This window comes from Argentina anserina, chromosome 4, assembly GCF_933775445.1.
Source record: "Argentina anserina chromosome 4, drPotAnse1.1, whole genome shotgun sequence".
Classification (NCBI taxonomy): Eukaryota; Viridiplantae; Streptophyta; class Magnoliopsida; order Rosales; family Rosaceae; genus Argentina; species Argentina anserina.
Window position 1 is genome coordinate 1,567,383 of NC_065875.1, and position 6,053 is coordinate 1,573,435.

Here is a 6,053-nt window from a genome sequence, read left to right on the forward strand (position 1 = left end):
TTATTCAGTCTTCACGATCATATGGGCATGTCTTAAAGAGGCTCTAGCTACTGGCGTTTTGAACGGGAAATAACTTCTTGCAATTAAATTATCAAAGGAACTGCTCGATCGATCATTCAATCAGAATCGAATTTTCTATCTAATTCTGGAGCGGCAAGCGAGAAGATTAAATAGCTAATAATTAGCATCTGATGATTTCTCGATTGATCTTCAAGCGATAGAAAGAAGGAGACTTTTCTCTGTGTCTCCTATGAGTCCTATCGAGGCATGTGAATTCTGAAATGAATGGTACGAAAGGTCCAGGACTCCATGCGCTTCACGTACATCCTCACCTCTCCAAATGTGGTGATCTTTGGTCTGAAAGCCTTTTATCTGTAATATGCCCCTACTTCAATGTAATTCAATAGTTATCAAACAGACCTTTCTTAGCCTCAACCACTAACGTCACCGTCAAGAGATTCAGACAAGGTTAGGGTTTCCATTGATTTTTTTTTTTAGCAATCGGGTGAACAAGACGAGTTTCGATTCATCTACAATTTTGTTAATTGGGTCTCTACCTCTCCCTTTGTGTTGCACGTTGTTACAAGAACTAAAAGAGCTTAGTCATAGATGACATATACATGGAAAATACTAGTTCCAAGTATACCGAATATCGTGAATAATAATTGATATACTTTATGATCTCAGCGAATATATGAGCCTAGTCGGATCGATTCATGTCGACGGGCGTCTTTTAATGATTGTTTCATCAGGATAGTTCAAAAGATGCTCATCTAGCTAGGGTTGTAGGAATATCAAATAAACTCGATCTCATTCGATTACCTCGTCTTTCTCAGCTTCTATAGTTGATCAATATAGTTGCCATTCCTAATATTTGTCATCCATACAAACTAGTCTAGATGCTTGCGTCCAAACTCTACATTATATGCATATGTTAGGAATGTAAATTAATTATATCGAACCATTCATACTTTAAGTCAATTTTTAAAGGTCATCACTTAGCAAAAAAAATTGAGATTTAACTCTAAACAACGGTTGGTATGATTCGAGGCTGAGTATGGAGCTTCACATAGTCACAACTCTTACCAACTCGCCCCGCAAGTGTTGGCATTTTCCTTAAGTAGTTGATTAATTAATTTAATTAGGGTTCATCAATCAATTGCATGTTTAGATAGGCAGTTTAATTAAAGAGTTAATGAGTCCATTAAGTATATATAGACTCTCTCTCTCTCTCTCTCTCTCTCTCTCTCTCTCTCTCTCTCAGCTAAGCTAACAAGTATGTCATGTATGTCATCCATATATGACATCAAGTATCTTTCGTTCTTGTATATATCGCAACGTGCAAGACAAAATGAGAGTAGAGACGAAACAATATATATATAATCAATTATACTTGTCTTGTTCAATTGATTGCTAAAAAAATAATGAAGACCCTAGCCTTGTCACACTCCAGTAATTAATAACATCGCATTATCATGAAGGAGATCTAGAGGACATGAAAATCGTTCCATGAATGATGTCCCCGTCCCCATTCGAGTACGATTGCCTGGCTTTGTACGTGAAATTGTTAATTACAAATGTCTGGAGTCGCGGGACCAATCCACCTTCTTTTACGTACGTATCTTTATTCACATGCATGCATGGGACCCCCGGGGACGGGAAAATGAAACTAAATGGCTAAAAAGAGAAGAGAACGGTAACAAAATACATCAAATAGAACGGCAGAACTCTATCAATTTAGATTAAATCATTACCAGACGTATTACCTAGTTTTGGACTTAGCATCGGCTACAAAGTTTGATTCGCGAAATCTTGAAGTTTTGCTAATCCTAATCTCTGTGGTGGCTTGAGTCTTGACACCGAATTTGATATGATAGAGTAAGCTATTAGTAATAAGCTAGGACGTAAATTACTGAGAAAGGGAAGAAATTAATTAACTAGAGTGTAATTGTCCTACTGGCTTTTATTGAGTGTAATAGTAATTCTTTGTTAAGTTAAAGTCTTTCAATTGTAAAAGTCGTTTCGATCTCGTGCGAAATTATTAATGGAGTAGTTCTTATTGGCAATGACTAAAATTTTGGCGAAACGGAAATATCGAGGATTTGAAATTCAGAAATTATTTTAAAAAATAATTAAGTAAATTAATAAAAAAATTATATAAATACATAGAAATTTTGAATGAAACTTTGAGAAATGTTTATTGGATCAATTATCTACTTTATATCATAAGATATTATTACATAACTATTAGTTCATAATGAGTTATAGTAATTTGAAGTGAAATAATCGTCGAGCATTATTAAAAATCTACTTATAAATATATATATATATATATATATATATTTACCCAAATGGTAGCTAGCTCATCACGCCTTATTTACATATAATACATTAAACATGAAATTACATGAGTGATTTAGAAGTACATAAATGATTTATGAGGTACAAAATTTTCACTATCTTTATCATATCTTTGAGTAAATTATGAGTATATTGTGAAGAATAATCATTTAATTATACCTCCCCTTTCTAATTTTGCATATACTGGCTTATATGTCAAACATAGGGGTCGTTGGTGATTGACTATTGGTTGTGGTACTGGTAATTCTCATTTTGGATCAAGCATTTCTCAACTTTGATCATAACCAAAGCTTTGTGAAGATTGTGTATCAGTTTGTGTCCATATGTTTTCACTTGATTGTATCTCATTAGAGAATAAATATAGTGGATAATGCATGTTGAATTTCCCCCATAATGGTAAGGTTCATCATTGCTTCCTCCTAAACCAAATGGTTCGATTCCTCTCAACAACTAATTCAGTTTTATTTCAAATTAGGTGAATGTTAAGATATGAAATGCGATATATAATAAAAAGAGTCATATGTAACCATAAGTCGGTGTAGTAGAGTTGACTTTAAATTTTTGCTTGCAAAATGATGGATCAGAGATTCGATTCTTCTAACCAGTGAGTTTTTATTTTATTTGAAGTTGACCTACCACATGGCGATATTATGAAAATATCGGGAAATTTCGAAAGTTTTCGGATATATCAGGAAATTTCGAAAATTTCTATCGAAAAATGCTTAGTATGTAACATATATATCTATATGCCGAAAAATAATAATTTTCACAAAGATACTGAGGAAATTATGGATATTTCAGTTCCTGGTAGAACGATGAGTCCACATTTGAATGGTTGAATGCATGATTGGCAGAATGAATTTATCATTATCACGATTACTTGGTAGAAACATGAGAGATCGATCTGCCGCAAATAAAAAGAAAGAAAGTATCAAACTTAAAACTTATATTTGAAAGTGATTGTTTTTTTTTGTCGTTTCTGCTTCTTACGTGATGTTTTATTTCAAATTTCATTAAATACAAGTTTGAACTAGAAATTAACACGTTTTGATTGGCGCACATTCTCGCATTGGAGGAAGAGCCAGACATATTTCCCAATGCGCCTATAAATATGCTGCTTAAACCACTTAGAAAAAGGTAATGTGTTCCTAAGTCATTAACTCTCGAACTTAAATTCCGTACCAGATTCTAACTTGAGCTTCGGAGGAAAGGTCGGCATACCGCTGACTTTTTGACTTTGACTCGTGTTGTGTGCGGGTCACACTGAGCTGATACATCAGAATACAAGGCTACAAAGTTAGGTCCCTTGGATTTAACTCCCGTAACACATATACTTGAGAGAACTCAGAGAAGAATGGTTTTCAAAATCACATAACGTCATTATCATATAGGCGAGTCACCGTGGGTGGCGTTAATGGTGATACCCGAGCAATCAATGAGGCTACTAGACCGGATTGCTTACCAGTTGAGCTTACTAGGGTTCCAGTCACCGGTCTAGCGGCCAGAATAAGAGGAGATTAAGCTAGAGATCACCCCAAGTCCCTGGTCGAGAAGATTCCTTGGGTGGGGAGTTTCGTATCTTCATCTTTGGCGTAAATATCCATGTTTAAATTACACGAGACCTGGGCTGGCCAATACATGGCCATGAAGGGTGACCTAGGACCTTAGGGCTACACACATGGGTTAACTAGCGCGCTCAGAGCGTCCATGGATCTAGCGTGATCTAGATATGCTTGGGTCAGATACTAACTGCTAACTCATGTACTGACCGCCCGGTCAGGTGCTAACCATATGGAGCACCCATAGATCTAGTCAAGGACCTCTGCATCAGACGCATGGGTTAACTAGGTTCGTAAGCGTCGTCGACCTAGAGTGTGGCTTAGGACCTGAAGAGTGGGCGGGGTCTCAAAGTTAGAGAGGGTTAACTAACAAACGCAGTTAGGCGTGTGGGTTAAGTAACATCAGAGCATCCCTAGACCCGGAGAGTGACCTAGGATCTCGGGACTAGGCTCGTGAGTTAACTAACACGCTCGAAGCATCCATGGATCTGGAGAGTGGCATGGCTCGGTGATTTACTTTAATCCGAAGTAACATGGCGAGTCCCCAGTCAATTACAACTCTCTCTCTCTACCTTCACAACTGTACTCATTTTACAACTCGCCCGCAAGTGTTGGCATTTTGCTTAAGTAGTTGATTAATTAATTAAATTAGGGTTAATCAATCAATTGCACGTTTAGATAGATAGTTTAATTATAGAGTTAATGAGTGTATTAAGGTCTTTTTCTTGAACTCAAAAGGCTATTTGTAGTCCCTTGGCTATATTATGACACACTAAATCAACATTATTCATTGATTTAACATCAACCGTCTACAACCCAAGTGTGATAGAAAGTATACCTTTAATATTATTGATGTACCTTATAATTTCTATACTATCATTTAATTACAATTTTCCTCTAATATGTGTTTCTATAATTATATAGCCGAAAGACTATGAAAACTAAAATTAATTAAAATTATCTTATAATTAATGAACGATTAAGTTTTATCTTATTTCATAAATTAAAATTAAATTTACATAACATCTTAACTAATTTAATTTTTATAAATTGTATTTAATGGTTTAAAAATACTAGTACTCATGATTATTCAGTGTATCAGTCAATATATCCGAATATAGTCATTTACATGTATTTTAATTATTCTTATTTCCAGAAGTTTTAAAGTTGAAAATTATTCACTGTATTGTAAATGATTATTATATGTTGCTTTATTTTTAATTTAGTTATTAGTTTTAACAAGTGATTTTTGTTAGTTTTTTATAAATTATTAATTTTATATCGTTAGTGTTATAAATTTAAGGAGTTATTACTTTAAAAACATACGAGTTTAATTCGAATTTAGTAATGTAGTATATTATTTTAAATAAAAATATATAATTATTTTATTTTAAATAATGAAAAAAATATATTCACTAAATAATATTGATATATATTTATAAAAGTATTTATTAAATAATAATAAAAATAATTTTCATGATACTTCTTACACACTTTTGGTAGACTAGCACACTAGCCCACCTGAAAACCTACTCTTGTCTCAATCCAGTAATTAATAAACATCGCATTATCTTGAAAGGAGATCAAGAGGACATGAAAATCGTTACATGCCCTCCCCATTTGAGGACGTGTGGCTGGCTTTGTACGTGCAAATGTCTGGAGTCGCGGGACCAATTCACCTTCTCATGCATGCAAATGTCGAGTTCTAGTGATATCGCACTTTCATCTTCGTACCATATTCACACAAATGCAGACATATAATATGTGGTCTGTACTAGAAAAAATCACTAAAAAAACTTGTGCTTCAAAAGAAGTAATTCAATTCATCAAAAATCATAATAATTCAAGGACCGATCTTATCATCTTCTCAACACAGAAAAAATAAATAGATGAAAAAAGGACCTTGCTTTTGGCATTCATACACACATATATAAGTCGAATTTCGAAAGGTACTTTTCTTCGCCAAATATTAGAACATTTTCTCGGATGAGAACATTTGACCTTGTTACTTCATCAGTGATCCATATATATGTTGTCAAACTAATTAACCAGATATAATTAAGTTGACGAATTTTGAGTTAGAATTTGCTTGCAGAGACCAGTACGTACCGTATAATTAATTTTCACATTGTT